The 21,784-nt window shown below is 39.0% G+C and overlaps 1 protein-coding gene across 5 annotated transcripts in view; it reads left to right on the top strand.

Annotated features, from left to right (window-relative positions):
- sez6b (seizure related 6 homolog b) overlaps positions 1 to 21,784 on the top strand; it is a 182,048-nt gene that overhangs the window by 122,649 nt on the left and 37,615 nt on the right. The window lies entirely within an intron of this gene.

The following is a 21,784-nucleotide window of genomic DNA, read 5'->3' as shown; positions in this document are numbered from 1 at the left end:
GTTCGTAATTTGGGATGATAAAATGACAAATGACTGTTACAGGAAAATTCTTTTGTTTCTGTGAGCTAATGAACTGTGGCGGGTTTGCAGTGGCGTAATTTCATTTTTTTGCACATCCTTAAAATGCCTTTTGAATAAGAAAGTCGTTTACACTCCACCCCCTCTTTCTCTCTGTCTTTATGAGTGTGTGGGGGGTAATCAGTGGTGTTCAGCTTTTATAGAAAAGAAGCTACATTCCCCCTGTTAGACTCATAGCAATCATCCTCAGGAGTCAGACAGCACACATTTCATAAAGGCTTTCTTTACAAAACTTCCGGTTCAATTTAATGTTCCCCAGCTGCTATGCTGGATGGATGTGCACATGCAAGAGGAGCTCATTTTGACATTGGGGTTACACTTGCCTTGGCATTGATGTAATGGCAAACAAGGAAGGACAAGAACCAAGCATGGATTGAGATGTAGCGTACTGCAATATGACTGTAGTGTTGAGTTGAGTGTGGACAAAAAATATTTTGAATATTTATTCAACCTGTTGTCGTTCCAAACCTAAATGGCTTTCTTTCTTCTGTAGAACATAAAAGGAGAAGTTTAGCAGAATGTTCAACCTGCTCTTTATCAGATAATGTAGATCAGGTGTTGTCAAGCTGTACAATTGGAAAATGCAAAATGCACAGTTTAATCCTGGCTTTTCATATAATATTAGTTTTAGTTTTTCATCTAATATTTGTTATTTTTAGGGCTGTGCAAAAATTAATTGCGATTAATCGCATCCAAAATAAAAGTCTGTGTTTACATAATATATTTGTGTGTGCTGTATATAATTATTTTGTATATATAAATACACACACATGCATGTATATATTTAAGAAAATGTGTTATTCATATATAAAAATATTTATATTTATATAATATAGTTTATGTATTTATATATATATATATATATATATATATATATACAGAATTTAAGTGCAAATAATTCTTAAATATATACATGCATGCATAGGTATTTATATATACAAAATAATTATATACAGCACACACAAATATATTATGTAAACACAGACTTTTATTTTGGATGTGATTAATCGCAATGAATTTTTGCACAGCCCTAGTTATTTTATATTAACTTTATTTAAGTTAACAATAACAACACTGCAGGTTAAGTTGCAGTGCAAAATATATGCATATTCAAATGACATGACATTAATAAATGTAAATAAATAATACAAATATTATCACATTACGTTGTATTGATTATATAATTATTTTATTCATGATAATAATTATAACTACAATTTTTGAAGTGTATTCTTCACACAAATCTATGATTTCTAGGATTTGTCTTTGGGGTTATTGAAAAGTCCAGCATGAACATTCTGTAAAATAAGTTTTATTTTTAAAAATAATAATGAAAAAAGTCATTACATTTTGCGTTGACGCTTTTATTCAGTCTACAAATAGTAGTGGACTAACACTTTTAAAATAAATAGTCTTAAGGAAAAACAACTGATGCCCTGTAATAGGCAGTCTCATTTTCTTTTCAAAAACACGGTGCATCTCAATAATTTGAGAATAAAATGTCCCTTTCAATGTTACAGCCAAACCTAAGACCAACTGAGGTTACAGAGAAAATGATCCTCATTGAGCTACAGGATAAAATAAAGAAGATCCTCTTGATTTTCTGTAATGAGTGAGGTTAGATGCAGTTTCTGTTTGCATTTTTGAACTTGCTATAATTTTTCCTGGCTTCCTTTTACTTCACAAACTCAGCAGACAGTTGAATGGAATAACATTTCTGGATGTTCTTTTTTTCTAATATCAGTTTTTAACATGGTCATGTCAGACATGTCTCCAAAGAAAATTGGCTGCGTTTCAACATGGATGAGCATTCTTTGATCGCCTCAGCTCTTTTCCACGGCTTTGTGGTGTGAGCATTAGAGTATAAACACATCAAAATCTTTTTACGTTGAACTTTGGTCTCTTGTCATGTGTCTATAGCAAGTAGTTTTCTGCTATACCATCCACGCAGATCGAACACCCCTGTCCTGTCCCGACGTTCGGCAGGCCGCACAGTTTGACGAATGACAGATTCTCAAAATGGCAACCTCTATCAAAGACACGCACATTAAAGATTTAGACCTCTAAATAATTCAGATCACAATAAAAGGACCCTCGCTGCACCCCTTTGGATAAAGGTTAAACACAAACAAGGCAGGGCTGATGGAGTGAAGTTTTGAAATGAAGGCTGTGGGGTCTGAATGGCCTTTCTGCAGGTAATCGCCCCCTTTGCCGGACCGCCTCTCGCCCCACCACTTAAAATGTCAGAAGCTTGTGATGTTGTCACTCTCATACGGCACTGCAGAGGTGCAGAGTGTTTTGGGTAAACTATTTTGTGAATGCTTTAGATGAGGTATTATGAGCTGAGGATTGGAGTCCTGCCCCAGTATGAGCTCAGTTGTGTAGTTGAGCCGTGATAAAGTCGGCTGATCTGGGCTGAGCCTAGCAGTGCATGGCGGGTTGCTGTGTGCAGTGATGGCTGAGGAAGCCGCTGTAATATCCTCCACCCTGCCGCTCGCTCCTCCCAGAGGAGATTAACCCTGCAGGGCGAGGGATCACCAGCTGAGATACACGCTCTCACCCACTGACACACATCCTCAGCCAAAGCAGGCCTCCACTTCTCAATTTTTTCGTCGGCTGCTTTCTTTGCACTTTCATTAGAGCAAAAGTCACATATATTGGTATATTGCCACACTTTAAATCAACACGATGCCGATATTTCATGCTTTGAATATCTTGATTATCGTCAACACCGGTATATTGCAACACCTCTAGTTCACATCTAGTTGAAATTAAAGAGGCATTCTTCAGCCAGCCGGTTGTAAATGGCAATGTCACAGCAGCATTCGGTTAACATCTTTCAGAAACCCATTAGGAGCTCTGTACTCTTAAGAGGATCAAAGTTTACTATTTTCTGCTTGACCGTAAAGTCTAAATCAAGGCATTTTATGATGCAATCTTGTAAGTCATCCTTTGACCTTATTTAACAAGGTCTTCATGGAGGCACTGTCATGCACTGACACCTCAGATTTCTGTGATAGATGAGAATGTGTTAGTTTTATGTGTCTAGACATGCCCTGCCTTGACTCATTCACGCACTTCTGTCTCCCTCTGACCCTGCCCGTCGGCGCGGCATTGGACCGAGGCCCTGCATCCCGAATGATATGGAGCAGCTCACCACATCCAGATTTTATTTCAGTTCCGCCCTTGCATTTTATATAGCGTTAGATGAAAGTAGAAGCATTTTGAACAGATCTCGGTGTGAGCGCGGCTGTGTGACGGGTGAGTCGGAATAGCTGTAAAGCGAAATTAAACAATTCAAGCCATTCTATGAATAAACGGTGCCGTTGATCATTTAATTGGCTGAATTTTTCTGTTCTGGAAGAAGATGACGCCCTGATGTTTCATTCCATTTGATCCCTAGGTTCACCTTGTCTGGTGTGAAAAAAGTAAAAAACATTTTCATTAGACAGGCGTGCAGAGACGACGAGACAGATCTGATTATAGATGGACACGCTGTCTCTGAGAGAATGGCTAATTAATTTCTGCATAATGAGCTGCTTCTTTTGAGAGGGTGACAGGCTAATGAATCCTGCCCTCTCATCACGGAGTTGCGCCTTGGAGTCATCTAAAAAATGACCTGGACCTGCACAGGAAGAGGAATCGTGTCAGGTCATTTCAAAGCACGCCTTTAAGAATGAACAATGCTGCAGGTGAGCGAGGGCATGGAGATTGATAGATGAAAATAGGGCCATTCATGAAATAAGAAAAAGAGCAAAGGAGATTTTGCAGTGAAAAGGCTCCACAATTAACCATCAAGCACTCTCCTTCCTCCGCTTCTCTGTGGGAAATTGCTTTAACATTTAAAGAGTCGGTGGGTTGACAGAAAGAGATGGTACCATGCTGGGTCCCATAGAATTGCGGGTTTTCACAGAAATTGAGTGTTAGTCACGAGCTGTAATTCTTTTCTTTCTCGGTTTTATAAGCACCGTTATCCCTTCAACTTTATGTGACCTGCCATTCTGTACACCGTATGTCACCCGATTAGGGAGTCATGTCATGTGTCCGTGTCTGATTTGTAAGCCTGAAACCTCCACGTCTTGGCGCAAACGTTGCCCTTCTCGGTGATAAACGTCTGGATGGATCAGTGTCTTTGACGGCTGCGTTAAAAGACAAGGCAAAGTTTCCGTAAAAGAGCTTTGACATTTAATGGTGTCAGAGCGTTCGGCGGCCGAGGTGTCAGATCAGCTTAAGCAGATGTGCAGCTCAGGCTGTATTTCACCTTTATGCCAGGTTCACCTCTGCCTGAGGCCATCTCATCTCTGCAACATTAATTTTCGTGCTCTCCTGTCGTGTGTGACGGCCAACAATATAAGGCCAAACCGCCTCTGTGCTCAAGTCTATTGCGGATATTTGAATGAGGAGTTTTTTTTTCTTTTTTTGGCCTTGGTTTTATGTTATAATAAATAATTTTGTACACCCTGCACTTATCAGAGAGTACATCATCAGTATGTTTTAACTTCAAGACAGCATAACTTGATGATCTTCTGGGTGAAACAGGATATGTAATGAGTATTTTGCATGTTTTGGGAAATTGTTATATATGAAAAAATTAAAAAAAAAAGTATATATTATTTTATATTATATTTTCATTTAATTTATATCAACTTTATAAATTAATTTTATCAGCGTGATATCCCAAATGTGTGAAAGTAATAGTTCCCGATCACACTAAATGTGTCTCTATAACACGCATGTATTGTCGTGTAATTTTTTACGCTAAAGTGAGTTTTTACGTGCATATGATACGCATTGCATATGATACGTATCGCGAAAAACTGCGTCTCAAATGCACGTAAAAACTCATTTTCGCGCATAAATTACACGACGATACACGACGTGTTATAGAGATGCATTTACGTGAGAACAGGCTGAATAGTTATTGTCGCCCATAAAACTGATTGGTGATGTTAGAGGAAAAAAAGTTTTAATATAGCTGACACTTGTATCCGAAGCGATTTACAATTGCTATATATGTCAGAGGTCGCACGCCTTTGGAGCAACTCTTGTTTAGGGACACATTGGTGTTCACAGTGGATTCGAACCCGGGTCTCTCACATTAAAGGCATGTGTTTTATCCAATGCGCCATCACCACCCTCATTACATAATTACAATCATTTTTAATACCATTACAAAGACAAACATTTTCAGTGCAATTTCATGAATCATGCTTACCAAGACCAGGAAGGTATATTATGCTGCTTGGAACAATTTTCACATACACAGCTGATCAAGAGAATTACAGTATTAATGGGTCTGACTTCCGCTGACTAACACCCCATCTACTCGATGATGATTGTGATGATAACGGCCTTGCGCGAACCCTTTTTTGGCAGCTGTTAGCATAGCTAATAGCTGCAAGGCATGCTATTCAGGCACACCGCGGAGGTAAAATTCCGGATATTCTCCACTGGTAGTGATGCTAGAAGAGGACAGAGAGAGAAATCTAGTGTGTGTAGGTGTGTGAAAAATGTGTTAACTCAACTGCCACACAGATGTTAGCAAAGTTCTAGATCTACCATCCATTTATTCATATGCCCTCCTCGCTAGCTAGGAGGTACAGCTTGTGATGTTCCAGGGAACAGTGCACTTTTAAAAAGGTGGAATCCCACCTCTAGAGGATGAAGCCAGTCCTGCTTCTGATCCAGCAAATACAGTATCATGAGACTAGGCACACCACATATAATACATAGATATTGTAATTATTGGTGACTTGTATTTTATTTTATATCCATTGCTGCACATGTCAAGTAAACGGGTGCTGAGCAATACAACAAGACAAAAATCCTGTGATCCAGCTACTTAAGCTCAATTGAAAGAATCTGACCAGCCTTCAGCTTTTATGTTTGTTTGAAGCACAAATGGGGTCCTCTCTCCAAGGCTGCGGTCTGTTCGCAACCCAGAGTCTGTCAGGCATAACTTAATAAATTTGAGACTTTGACTTTAGGTCCTGATATACTTGATTTTGTTCTTCGCTTATGGGAAAAAAAAAGAAGTTAGAAAAACATGACCAGCTGACCACGTCTAACCTCAACGGACTGAAGAAATGAACCGTAAAAGATCTCCATGTGAAAGGAGGAGAGCCTCAGCGTACACCTACCTATTACGTTATCGTCATGGACCAATGGTAATACAAAGGTGTTTCCTTGCTGTAACTTTGGCATGCTGTTTCAAACTCTCAGAACACCATGCAAAAAAATTTTTGGCCTGATTTTGTTCTAAATTGTCACATCGTTTAATTCTTTGATTTCGCTTGAAGTATATCGGGGTCTTTACACAAGCTATCTTGGCTCTGCTCATGAGGATCAGCTGAGCAAAGAAGAAGAATGAAAAGAGATTGTAATTAGCCCCTTTGGCAGAGTGTGTCCTTGTCTCTGTCCATGACAGCAGCTGATAATAAGGTCGGCATGCCTTTTCAGGTTAGTTAATATCTGAAAAGTAGCCCATTTTAAAAGGCGTTTAAGTTGAAATGACATGCTGACCACATCTGGCTAGTCAGTTCAGTGGCCAAAGCTCTCAATATTCATATGTCCTCGAAAGTCAGCATTCAGGGACTTGTTCTTCATCAATGTTCAATGAGCTTACACAAGAAAACCTGCCATCACATAAGACACCCCTCTACAATCAAATCTGAAGGACTCTCACGCCTCAAGAGTGATCTTATAAAACGGATCTGAATGTAACAAAGCGAGCATGAGAAGTGTGCTACACTCTGCTTTATTAGATTGAAATGAGAAACAACACAGGCTGAATTCTCATTGCCAATTAGTAGAGAAGTGTTGCAGACAGCCAACGTCTCAAAAGAACAGAACTGCATGCTCATACGCGAAATTATGTGGAGATTTGAATATTGAAATGAATTGTGTGAAACATTGTCCAAATTTTATCTTCAATGTCCAGCAGTGGTATGATTGGCTTATCTTTCAGTTCATAACTTGGATTTTGGAAATTTGTCATGACCCACAAAGGCAGAATTGGAAAGACATGAAGACGAATCGGTAACACTTTACTTGAAGGGATGTGCATAAGACTGACATGACACCTTCATAACCATGACATGACATATGTCTTGAATATGAAGTAGGGTTTATGCATGTTTATGACGACTGTCATTAAGTGTCTTTCGCTCTATAATGATATTCTGAATGCAAATATGACATTATTTAAGTTGTCTTTGTTATGACATCTTGACATAAACCAATACATCATAACCTGTCAGTGTCATAACAACTTGACATAAAATTAAGTTAAAGGTGCCATCTGGCACATAAAATCCAATCATATTCCATATTCCATAACAGATGGGGGCAGTATACCTCCGCATATTATTCAAATCATTTGACACGATAGTAAAAGGTTGGAAGACCGCAGTTTCACGTGGAGCATTTGAAGATTTTTAGAGATCGGAGACTCAATGAAAAACACCTCAACACTAAATGATGAAGACCGTCTCATAGACGCCTGTATCAAAAACAAGCTGGTGCATTTCGACGATATGGGAAAATAAAAGCCTGGGCTATTATTTTAAGTTTACGGTATTCGTTTTGTTCATATTACACTTTTATTGTTAGTTTGAATTAATTTGACAGACAGCATTCGCTGATGTTGATCAAGCTAGCGCCATTCAGAGCTGCCAACTCTCACAAATTCACCGTGAGACACACAATTGACACTTAAGCTCTCAGATTCTGTCAATTTTATTATGCAATTCAATAAATACCGTTTTGGCGCTTGTACATGTTACCCCACAGATCCCTAGCGCACGTGAACCGATCATCTCTACTAGCTAATGGAAAAGAACATGAACTCTGTTGAAAGATACAGTATGCTACAACTTACCAAAATGTATTCCTCATGCATAATGTCGACCAATCATTTTTTGAACTCTTCCTTGAACTGAAATGTAGTAGTGGGCTGTATTTCCACACGACTGACATCAGGTTCAAGTACACACACAAGCCGGCGTGACTAACTCGTGTACTGCAGATTGGCTGGTGGTAATGTTGCCCGCCCGCATACCGCCTCCCATGGCCGAAACTGGTATTACGACACCTGCTGGGCCGGGGCTAGTAATTTAGCATGCTAATTTAGGTTTATATCTCGGCAGCATTATATCATCAGTTTTTTAATGACATCATTGCACTTATTTCTTCTCATTTTTTTGATGCGTGTAGCTAATTTTTGGATATTTTTACCTCAATTATTACATATGGCACCTTTAAAGTGTCATGTGGTTGGTTTTGACATTGGCTGTCATGATACCATTATAACTGTGTCATAAATATTTTTCGTGACCCCAGCTACAGTGGTACACATTGAATTTGTCATTAAAAAGTTATAATGGCTTCATGACAACTAATCTCAAAACCAACCACCTGACAGTTTAATGTAATGTTAACCATTATTCCACCATGTGCGAAACCAACGTGGTTGAACGATACTTTGCGACAATGGGTTTCGGGAAACAGTCGTGACTAGCTAGTTGATTTCTCCAACGATGCATCGTACTATTGTAGTGAAGCAGCGAACTACATCGTTGTACGCGTAACGCACCACTGATCGGTCAAGACAATAAAGCCCTGTAAGTGGGTCCTTTTAGACCAGTAAGCAACCTTTCAGGGCAGCATTTGTTGGTATGCACCACCAATATTTTACTCAGAAAATCTACTTGTAAATATAAAGTATTTTTTGTTGTTTGTTGATTTCTTGCTCAAACATACTCACTGCCAAAATAGTATCCTATTTTCAATGGTCTGGCTCTCATGTATGTTCCTGTCACTCTGTAACACTCTGTAATAAGTGCAGAAAAATAGTAATTGAGAGGCGGATTTGAGAGCAGTGTGGCTCCTGAGGTTGTCTGGGTTACGGCTGCTATTGTTTCCTTCTTCCACTAAAAGCTGCTCCCTCCTACTTCACAACTGTGAATAACAGTAATGATGCAAAACCCCAGTAATTACATTAATGATTGGCTGTGACATAGGGTGCATGTCAGTGCAGATGGCTTAACAATGGAACGTGATGTCAGTGGGTGGGAGAAGACATGCTTTCTTGTGTGCCGGCGGATACGAGTAGGCTATACGCACATGCGTTCATGTTTGCTCCTGTCCATCGCGTTGTGCATTCTCATGCATTTTTCATTTCAGTCTTCGCTCATTCCTTATGTATGCACGCATGGGTTTTTAAATACATCCGTGTTCCAGTTAGAAAGTCTCTGCTCGGCAGATTTCCGGTCGGCTGTGAATGAAGTTTGACATCCAGTTTAATATGTGAATCCTATCTCAATGAGCACATGTACAGCTCAAAAGTTCACTTTTCATTCTGTGTAATTGCCTCCCTGAAACACTTTTGTACGTATTGATCCGCAGCCTGAAATAATCCATTGGATTTCAAATATCACCGTGCGCTGTTATTTACAAAACAATCATACTGCCACAGTTGTTTACTTATTGTACGAAAAGGCTGTCTTTTGTAGTCTGTCCTCATCCCAAATACAATGGAGCAGAAGAATTCTGGTAATTTTGTTCCCTACACACTGAGAGAGATGCATTCACGTCACTCGGTGCGGCGGCCAATGTGTAGATAATCTATCACTGTATTGTGAGCAGACAGACAGCGAAAGGGAGGCTGTGTTATTGGAGTCAGGGGGATGTGGTTGCTCTGGGTTTTACTGAAGGCACATGAGTGCTCTGATGGCCTGTCAGTGAGAGAAAGGAATGCTGGGATTCTGTCAAGATGTCTGGGAGTGTCTCCAGGCTCCCTGCCTCACCGTGTGACACATGCGGCCCCGCAGAATCCTTCGCAAGTCTCTCAGGACACAGTCCGTGGACTCGTGTCGCAGATTCAACAACACTCTGCAGACATGCTGTCAATGCAGCGCTGTGAGAAAGTACAACTTATAATGAGGAGAGCACTCTCCGTCCGGACAAAATGGCGCTTGTTGCAGGAGACTTTCTCTTCCTTCTGAGAACATATTTTAAGCTCCCTTTTAAGGCTGTAAAATTGGATTGTGAGCTATTTAGACTTGCAATTCCTGGTTTGAGAATGTAATAGTAGAATGAGCAAATGCATATTTGCTAAACAGGCTTTATTTTCACACATTTTTATTTTTGTTTTAAGATATGATACAATGCTGTTTGTTGATCCCAGAGGGAATTTAAGGATGCGAGTGTACACTTTTGTTCATATTTGTGGCTGTCTGCCGTTTTGTGCATTCTTGTGTATTTTTAATTTCAGTCGTCGCTCAATTCTTATTAACACAATGGTTGTGTCCGAAATCTCCACTCAAAGCACTACTCCCTATGTAGGGGGTAGGGAGTAGAGCACTATAAAGTGAGCTCACCAGCGTAATAGAAACACCACTTTCGGACACTATTCAATCGTCTCTCGGCGCCGTTGATTACGTCATTGCTGTCGCCCGTCCGTCTTTTTTACGATCAGCGGAATGCATGATGGTATGTAGGGCTTGGGTTAGTGACAATCGGTTGTACACTACTTTTCAAAATGCATTCTGGGATACATTGAGTGGACTATATAGGGTGTAATAATCATCACTATATATTCGGACAGCACTACAAAATGGCGAGCTCACTATATAGTCCACTATATAGTGAGTAGTGGGAGATTTCGGAGCCAATGTCTATATAAATACATTCATATCCCAGTTAGAAAGTCTCCGTTTAGCATAATTTTATCATAATTGCTAATCTGGCATCTGCATTTAATTGAAAGATGACATTTTAGTTGATGAAATAAGGCAAATATTAAACATTTTATATATAATTTTTGTATAAATTTTTGTACTGAAAAATTCAGCTTTACCATCACAGGAATAAATTTGATTTTAAGATATATTAAAATAGAAAACAGATCTTTTAAATTGTATAAAAACAAAATTTCAGTTTTTACTGTATTTTTAATCAAATAAATACATCCTTGGTGAGCATAAGAGACTTCTTTAAAAAATAAACATTAATTCATCTTACCAACCCCAAACTTTTGTTCAGCAGTGTAAAATCTGTTTAATGTGTTACATAATTAGTCTTTTGTTGTGATGAGTCAATAAACCCGCCCGAAATGATTTTGGAAATTTTTGGTGAGTCAGTCCCCTGACATTATTGACTATGAGAGTTTTCTTCTTCAAAAACATTGTTAATATCTTGCAGTGTTATTTTTTTTTTCATGAACAGTATGCTTTAATTAAAATCTGTTAGTTATCATATATTGCTAACACAGCTATACATTTTGTATTGTCTTTCCTATTGTTGAAAATCAAAAACGTTTTCATCAGTAATTTCAAGATTAACTCTGTTTTGTCAATTATTGATATATTTCCATCCCCTTTCTGTGGGATTCTGCACAGTATTGCAGTTATTAAATCCTATATAATTTGAACGGCTCTCTCTTTAAAGCTAAACTGTACCGAATGGATGTTATTAAACCTTTGGCAACACTTTGGCAGAGGAGCCTATTTCATTAAATCTTTTTAATTAAAAATGAATAAAGGGCATTGTCTTTATCACAAAGTTGCAGGAGCCCTATTTAAAAAAAAAAAAAGATCAATTGTCCCAAACTAAATTAATATGTTTCCAGGTTGTTATTGGTAAGGAATTATCAGATAATTATTAAGAGTTAATTGTAACGGAAGTTTTCTCTGCTTTTAATAATACAGAGCAGACAGCTGCCCGCTCATTTCCATTTAATGGACGTGATATAGCGTAGAATTAAATTGCGGTTGTTTTAGGGGCTGGGTGGGGCATGTGCGCTCGTGTAATTGATTGATAGCGCCGGCCACCTGCTCATTTGCCCATCAGCTATCAAACAGCGTTCATTAAGAGAACCCTTAGCAATTATGAGAAATGACATTACCCGTGATCTTAGCATTATGAAGAAAGGAGGAGATTTGCATATACAGTGTCTACCTATCAGAGTTTGATTAACAGTCTGGATATTCAGAGATAACGGTCTGTATGGGATCATATCGACAAATGTCTCAAGTCTACATTTGTGAGTCGCTTTGGATAAAAGCTCAAAGCAAATAAAAATATGACACATAGTGTCTGAATGTGTGAAATACAGACTCTCCCCAGAAGACAGCACTCGAGCATATGCGAGAAGGGCAGATTGACTGAGCAAGCACACGGCAGTAAGAGCACCTCAATCAAATCACAGGCTATTACACTCCCCCACCGCCACTATCTGAAGTCGTTTAATGTTTTGCAGGGCCGTTGGATCCTGAACTCTCAAAGTTGTGCTTCAGTTCGGCCAGTTAATGAGTGCTTCCCGCCGAGCCGTTGGGCCGTGCTGTGTGACACACCATTGTTTTGTCATTTATTGACCGCTCTATATGCCCTCACATCATTAGTAGGGCCATATGAAAAACATGCCAGCGTGAACACGGAGTACACTCTGCCACCGACTGTCTGTTTGCTTTTAGGAAATTATATGCACTGGCACTGAGTTATGGGGGCGTGCTGGAGCAAGGCATTTAGATGACATGAATTATACTTCAACGCTTCCATAAAAGAGAAAGTCTGACAGTGAGACGTACGTTTAATGAAGCAAAGATTCTCGCTGTCTCTGTGTTTTGTCACTTGAGGTGTCAATGCAAATAAAATAGGTTTGGGTTGCTTTTATTTCCATGGGAACAAGGCAGATTTTTCTTTGCTGATGAAACCTCTACTTTCTACTTCAAGGCCTCATGTGTTTTTTTATTCTGCCACCTGTGTTCTTGCTGTACCTTTTAAATTGAACAGAAAGTCATGTAGCGGAAAATAAGGAGTGCATAGTGGTGTGGCTCAAACATATTTGTTTTTTTTTTCCACTGACAAGTATTGCTCACCATATTTTGAGTTGTAAATTTAGATTTCAGTCTGTTGTCGACTGTGGTGGCCATATAAGGTGACTGCATGGGGGCCATAAGAGCGGACTGCAAAACAATTCGTTTTTTTTGAAAGTTTAAGAAAGTCATTATTTTTAACATATTTAATAAAGTCAACACTTAAAATATAAATAATTTTATCATTATATTTATTATTAAAACATTTGTATTCTATTTTGGAGGAAATAATTGTGTCAGTGTGTTTTTTCTTAGCTCCCTCTGGGTTTTATGGCATATACCATATATATATATATAAGGGGTTTGTACATTTGACATAAATTTGTACATCGACAGGGAAAAAAAAACTTATTTTCTAGGTATTATTGAAATTTATTTTGGCTTTAGAGCAATGATAATGTAAAAGCTAATGACTTAATAATTAGAACAATTTGAAAATGTGATGTTTTTCTAATATCATGCTTAATATTTTTCTCAGGTTAAATGGGTGTGTGTGTGTATAGAGCCACAGTTAAGAAAAAGCTGTTGCTTACACACTGTGTGTGTGTGTGTTGGCGTGGTGTGCACTTGCGTGTGTATGTGTGTCTGTGAGAGTGTGTGTCCATAACACACCAGAGATATCAGTATACTCCTGTGTTGTTCCCCATATGTGTCTGCGTGATTTACTTCATGATGTCCGATTGCTCCCACCACCTGTCTCAGGTTAATAAGAAATGATGTAGAAGCCAGTCTTAAATTGAGGGAGATTTCCCTTGCGTCTGTGTCATCTTGGATTTGTTCAGTCACATGCAATCAGCCTCAATAAGACATGATGAGCTTGGAGTCGATGAATCCCTGCCCATACTTCATAAATAAGCGAAAGAGGATATATTTTTTTACAACAGATTTAATAGCGCATTCACTTTTGTAAGGGTACTATTACCCTGCTGTACTACTCTTACCAGAGACACTGCATGACACAAGTGTGGCATCATTTCAATGTTTTCCCAGATGACGATATGTACACTCACACACACACACACAGGCATTTCATGCTCCGAATCGTAAATGAAGCTCTGCTTATCGGTGAATTTCTGCGGTTGTGTTGACCGTGAACCTGTACAAGTCCTGGAAGAGTAGAAGCCTCTGAACAGCTCCACTAGTTCTTGACATGCTGTCAGAGCAGCCTGACATACAGCTGGTCACTGTGTCTCATCAAACAGCAGATGTGGTCCTGTCTGAAGAAAACAAATATTCACCCAGCAGGCACCACCTAACCGAGACCTCCTCTGCTAGCATCAGCATTATCTACAAATGTCTGTAAATGGTTTGAAATCTATTCAATTGACCCTTCGCAGGGAGTTTGATTGACAGGTGATCTGACCAATCATACTTCAGCATCCGCCATTTTGTCTGACAAAGCAGTCAGGAGATTTAACAGATTAACATGGTGGGATTTGCACTTGGAAAACAGAATATACTGACGCCTTTCCTAAACAGCCTCAAACCTGTTCTTCAGAGAGTCTATGGGTGACGTCACATATTTTTTACAGTCTATGTTTCCAACGCTCACCTAATCCTTTATGGTTAAATGTAGATATTGTGCACAGTGATGATTCTCTGTTTACGTTACCATAGGCAACGTTCTCCATATATTTCCAATTTCCATTGAGTGTATGGATCAGGGTTAGAAATAAACCTTCATTCTCCATCCTTCACTATACTTTGGCCTGCCCCAGAATGAATGAGAGTTTTCGTGAGCACATTGCATATGCTCAAGGCTTTTATGTGTTTACAGCTGAATGCATTGAGCCAGAGGCAGCGAGCATGTTTGTTTGGAAGCCTGAGATGTGCCAAGTCAAGTTCTTGACTCATATTCAGTGCCTTCAGAGTGTTCCAGTGGGCAAATGGCCTGTGTGGATGGAAATCTGTTTGTGATGTTTATACGTGAAAATAATTCTGAGCAAAGAGATCTATCGGTTTGCACCTTTCAGTGGTTTACAGTGTGATCTTCTTTCACCTTTACAGTGCAGTAGTCTATAATGTAAATCAAACACATAAGCACACAACTTTAATAGCTTTCCAAGTCAAGTTGGTTGCTGATGTGGATATCATATCTGATATGTAAATTTCATCTAAATTATTTACATGATCAAAACTTTGCTGGATAACCTGTTCTTGCTCAATGAATCTTTACTCAATCTACTACATTCCTGTCTACATTCTTTGTGTTATAATTTTTTTTTTAGAAAGTAAAATGTATTTTAGTACTAAAAATTCTAAAATTGTCCCCGTTCAGGTTGTGGTACTTTTATATATTCATACAGTAATTATAAGGATAACTGAAATATTGTTCGAAATATTTCAAGATGAACTACTGGACTGAAGCAACTTAGGTTTGCTTGATTATCCAAACATCATTCTTTTAGGAAAAACCCTTTTAAATTTTGAGAAGCAAATATAATACATCAGGTTTTTGAGGAATGTTTGGCCCCCATTGGCTTTCGTTGTATTAACAAAACAGCCAAATCATAATGAAAGGATTTTGATTTCTGGGTGAACTATACCTTTAATTTAAACCAGCCAACTAAACCATGGGGTTCGCCAGTGTGACCGGACATACATCGCCCCATTCTCACCACGTCCACCCTTGGGCCTTCCTCCAGGGCACCTAATGAAGCACATTAGCACTGCATCTGTTGCTGTCTAAGCAGTTGCCAGCTAATCTCCACCATGCCAGTTCCCACACAGTCATCTTCAGGCCACATTACAACACTCAGTCTTTATGGCCTATGAAGCCACAAGGCAACTTGCGGGCATGTGATTTACTGTCGACCGGACGGCTCCACATAAAGACAGCCTCCAATGCCCCCTCAGTATTAGTCTAATTGAAATGGAAGCAGCGGGGTAATAATGCTGTAACAACCCGGCAGTGCGGGCGCAAAGGCCCCGCTGTGCTGAAACAGCGCTAATAAACCATAAATAAAATAGATGGCGAAGGGAATGAAGGGCCCCCCCCACCCATGTGCCGGCTCATTGAGTCGGTGAGAGCGCTCGCCGTCTTCCTGACGAGATTAGACAGTCATCAGGGGCTGATACCCTCTCCTCATGCCCCGCGGCTGTAGGCGTTGAGCTCTTATACGTACATGTGTGCCTGTGTTAGCGGATGGAAGTCATGTGCAGGGCATAATTACCGTGAGTTCAGATACTCTCTTTCAAGGCTATAAGAGAGAGAGAGAGGATGCAAAACTGCCTCATCAAATACTAAAATATACACTAAGCACTGGGCTGGAATTAGGGTGTTTTTAAATTGCCTGCTCTACAGCTCAACTTTTGAAACATCACAAGCTAGAAAGCAAAGCTTATTTAGTTCTGATTCATTAAGATTATGACGTGCATTTTTCTTGCATATCAAATACATTTTCTCTCAGCTAGTGCTGTAAATTATACAAAAACCTTCTAACTTGGTTGGTTGTGATCAGTGTTGGGTAAGTTACTCTAAAAAAGTAATTAATTACTAGTTACTGATTACCTCTTCAACAGTGTAATTAGATTACTGTACTAATTACTCTCTCTAAAAAGTATTTAATTACTTTTAATTTCTTTCAAAATCCCATATCAATCTCATCCAGCTGAATACTACAAGGATAGACATGAATCTGTTTTAATTCTTTCAAATAAATACTATAAAAACGCATGAATTATCCTTAAACTGACCAAGGTGGAGAAGGTTACATTATAAAAACATACTTTTTAGCATCAGACAATACATTTTGATATTAAACCCACTATTGTTTTATGTCTGATCTCATGACATTTCACACTTTTTTCATACATATTTTACAATAATTCATACGAATTTGTACGGTCGTAATATTTAGACACCTCATAAAATGCATACGAATCGCTGTGAGATCGGATTGATCTATACACAGTCCCTCAATTACATCAGAAGTAACTGTAATTAAATTACAGATAAATTCAGAGTAATCCCTTACTTTACATTTTCAGGGGAAAAGTAATTAAATTACAGTAACTAATTACTTAGTAATTAGTTACACCCAACACTGGTTGTGATGAAACTGTACTGCATTTGTACATTTTTAAACAGTCATTTGTTCATGAATTGGACTATCTGGTTGCACTTTGTTTTTAATTTTCATTTTGAATTAGACTATACTATTTTTAAATTCTTTAAAAATAACTAGTTTAAATAAGTATTTTGTTCATGAATAAGACTACACTGCTGAATTAAAATGTTTATTATATTAAAATTAAATGTTTTTATCAAAATAACCTCTTGATAAAGTCACCTCACCGTGAAGCTTAGGGTAAAATGGCCTATCACAATTACTTTAGTTACCATGTTCTAAACATCGCATCCTTTGTTTTTCTATCAAATGAAATTTAACTGTGGTTGAATAAAAATATGTTGACTTTAATTTGAAAAATTACCTCAAGTTAGCACAAGCTATCTAGTTAGCTAGCCAGTTAGCATCAGCTAGGTTGATTCTCTGCATGGTTCATTAAAAATATTCATATTTATTTACTGTTGTTTTAGCTTGTCTTTTTAATTTGAAGCTAAAACTGCTTGTACTGATATTGGTGTAAAGGTATAAAGCAAATTGCTTTGTTAGAATGGGGCAAAACTTGACATGAAATCTCTGGACATTTTTCATATTGAGTTTATAATTATATGTCATTGTCACTGAAATCTAGGATAACTATTCTAGACACATTTAACTTTTTTTTCACAGAAAAAGTACACAGTCCTTTAGAGAAGCGTTTGACTCTACCCTATATAGTATGTTTGTATTTATATAAGTTGTATATAATTCAATATATTTAAAATGGCATTTAAACTTCCTGACCATTCTACAAACTCGGGAGAAGCGATTAATCTGTTAGTTTGTGTTGTTTAGATTAACACTTGCATGATTTATTGTTACTGCTATCTTTTATATAACCACACATCTGTTGAATTCTCTATTTATTTCCCCAAATTTCTGGGCAAATGTTAACAACGTTCGGTCATGAGGGGTTACACCTTAAACATGTGGTGATCAAGATCAATCAAAACTAAAAGCCATTATAGTCAACGAAGCTGTGTAGGCTGCTAGTGCTCACCTGCGACAGTTTACAGAGTGAACTATAGCTTTCAGATTTTTTATGCAAGTACCGCAGAATCTCAACATTTTTGTGGGGCACAAAAAAAAAATGCTCTTCAGGGTTGTGGATGTCAGTTCTGTATAACACTCGCTTACTGGCTCCTGTATTGTTGCTGAGGTGCACCACCCCATTACGCAGCTCCTCTCTGTTCAGTAAGGGAAAAGAATTGCAGTGATTTATCAAACTGGGGCTTTCTTGGACACAGAATCCAACCTGAGCCAGCAGAGGGGAAAAAAACTTAAACAAAAACATTAATTCTGTTTGACAGGGCCCTCTACCTCTCTAAACACCACCACAGGATCATAGACCAGCGAGAGAGTGATTCTCGCTTGAAACACGGCGGTGATTCACTTTTGCTGTTGGTTCTGGATCAGATACGGATAATCTGAGCTATGAAAGCAATACTACAGGGCATTGTACAGAACGGTTTAATTAATGCCTGACACCTGAAAAATTGCTGTAATATTTTAGAGAAGACTGGTTCGTAGAAGCTTCTATTGCCTCTAATGTGAGATAACATTTCTTTTGGGATAGGATAGCATCTCGATCATGTGTAATACAACTTGACATTTTTACCTGTTATTTACAGGGCTTTGGTGTAATTGAAGACCTTGTGCTTGCTGTTAGCTGTCAAGTTATCTCTAAAGACTTTGGCTAGAATTCACTTTACTGTGTTTATGACTAACCTCCCACATTCCAGTTTAACCAGATGCTATGTGAACTGAAATAGCACTATGCCATAACTATTTCAATTAAATAAACATTAATTTCTTTGCAAAAGACCAAAAAACTATTTGAATATAAATTAAGCTTAGTATATTGTGCTTTTATTTAACAGGTAAAATATGCCAGATCTCGGTGGCCTGCTGAATCCATCCTCTGCAACTTCTCACTATTCTCACAATTGTGCCATGAAAATGGTTAAAGGTTAAAGGTTCTAATTTATCGCCCCTGTGCAAATGTTTTGGCCTCAGGCTCAGTCTTGTCATTGGTGACAAAAACAACACCCACACTCCGCTCTGAATTTCAACACCTAACAATACGGCTGCCGCAGCCACATCGAGACAGGGAGAAATGAGCCCTGAAATTTCTGTCATAAATTGCAAAAACATTCTCAGTGGAGGATTGGGGGAGGAGACGAACAAATTGGTGTCGGGAAAGCAGTTCTTAGCTCGACTGGCACTTGCGGTCTAACCTGGATTTACCGCCTCGCAGGGCCTACTGTGGAGGCAGTGCGAACTTTTGTGATGAAGGAGAAGATGGTCACTCACTTGCTTCTCAAAGCATCCTTCATATGCAGAAACAGTTTTGTACATTGAATTCAATTGAATTCTCTCTAGCCTTGAATTTTGACCCCTTTCATTTCAAAGAAAAACCTCTGTCTTTTATGTCTTTAGTATTCACATCATCAGGGCTTGTTGATTTAGGTAGAAGGTAAAATGAAAAGAAATTGCACTGTTGTTGCTTGCAAATGTTTTCTAAATAGCAGCACTTTGGTCCAAGACCTTCTCCAGACCTGTTGAAAGGGTGAAAGAAAAGTTTTCTTGTTTGATTAGGTCCCTGGTTTGTCCTGTTAGTCTATTACCCTGTGTATATACAGTAAGCACTTGTGTTCCTGTGGTTGTTGCCTGGTTTTTTCCTTTGGTTGATGTTAGGGATGGGGCCGATCCGATCCAGTATCGGTATCGGGACCGATACCAGCATTATTCACGTATCGGATTTTTCCGATCCAACCTGCGGAGAAATCCGATATTTATGATCCATGTCTGCGCTTTAACGTTGGCTGCTGAAATGACTCCAAAAGTGATTCCCGCCGGGCCTGCTAGTCTGCTATAGCTGGCTGCAAACTGTGGAATGGATATCCTGAACGGAGGTGCAGCTCAATCAGTGACTGTAAAACATAGGGCTCAATGAGACACACCCCCGCTCAGGAAATCCATTCCGCAGTTTGCAGCCAGCTAGCAGGTTCGCTGTGTGGAAATCATACGGTGGAAATACGCTGTCATTTCTCCCTAAAACTCAAACTTTAAGACAGAATCAGCACGATCGATGATTGTAGTAAAATGCAGTCTCTGCTGTTACTAAATTGCGGGACGCTTTTAATAATAAAAAGAGCTATTAAAAGCACAAAATTTGCGCAAGAGATGCTGTTCCCAGTGCGGCGCGCTCCGAAACAGACTGCAACAAGACAAGCAAATTATACTCTGGGCTTCATATGCGCGTCTAAACGATCAAATGTAGCCTGCACAAAAATGTCAAACCGACCGACTTGGAGATTAACACTTAAACAATTTATTATGTCTAAAATGAACGTAGTTATGGAAATATTTGGGAGAAAATATGGTGCATCAGTAGACTATGAAATCTGAACTCGTTCTTAAAGGGGCAGCAGTATAAATGTGACGATTGCGACATTACTGAGAATCAAACAACCAAAGGCAAAGAGAAAATCACTCACAGCTCTTGAATGAATTACTTCAGCTTTAATAACCATAAATCTATCTATGATAAACTTTGCAGTGCTATTTTACTTTTGATTACTTTATTATAATTCTTTTTAAGACCAACCTGAATAATGTTTGTAGACCTTCCTGAAATTAAAGCACTGTGTAGGCCTGTATAATGTGTATCTTTGTTTAATTAGTGGTGCTTGCTGAAAGCAAGGCAACACTATTACTATTGTGTTTTTTGAGTCGGCCCAAAAGTTTGGCACGCTACTCCTCCCGCAGTTTTTGTCACACACCCATGAATGAGGTCTCAAAACGTGCGGAATATTCGGGAATGGTGTGCTATGACTTTTCTAAGCGATCGGGGGTACGATGTTCGCCCGAAGGGCGAACAAATTTCCCAAAAATCCCATAGACTTAACATTGCGACAAACTTTGACGACTCATAGCTCCGAGCGAGAATTTCACAGAAGCCTGCGATTCACCACATTTGAAGAGGCTGACAGGCTCTGTAAGAACATACCTCACAATGGGGTAAAAGTTGCACCCCTGGGGGGCAGGAGCTGCCCAAATTTTCCCCCATTGACCCCAATGTTATTTAAAATTTCTAGTATAGCATTATACTATTCCAGGAAAAAGTTTGGCGCACTCCTACGTCCACAGTTTTTGTCACAGACCCATGAATGAGGCATCAAATCGTGCGGCCTATTGAAGAGAAGTGTCCTATCACTTTTATCAGAGATCGGGGGTACGGTGTTCGACCCAGGGGCGAACAAATTTCCAAAAAATCCCATAGACTTAACATTGAGACAAACTTTGACGACTCGTAGCTCCAAACAAGGATATCGGACAAACGTGAGATTTGCCACATTTGAAGAGGCTGGCAGGCTCTTTAAGAACATACCACACAATGGGGTAAAAGTTGCACCCCTGGGGGGCAGGAGCTGCCCAAAGTTTCCCCATTGACTTACTATGGTGAAGGATGTCCCATCAAATGCATGTGTTTTTCCTACTATGGTAAATTGCATAGGGATTTTGTATTGAACATAGCTCTGGATCACAGTGTCATAGAGACAAGGGGGCGGGCTCATTTTACTCAGACGACCAATCAGTCTCTCAGGATCATTGTGAAGCTATTAAGCCACGCCCTAGCAACCATTTAGAGCACCTTAGCAACAACTCCCATAGACTTCCATTAAAAGAGATCAAAGGGATATCTCAGGATATAAGTGTCAT

The sequence above is a fragment of the Pimephales promelas genome, chromosome 16 (assembly GCF_988280905.1).
Source record: "Pimephales promelas chromosome 16, fPimPro1.hap1.1, whole genome shotgun sequence".
Lineage (NCBI taxonomy): Eukaryota > Metazoa > Chordata > Actinopteri > Cypriniformes > Leuciscidae > Pimephales > Pimephales promelas.
Note: the sequence above shows the minus strand (reverse complement) of the source record. Positions and strands in the feature narration are given on the sequence as shown.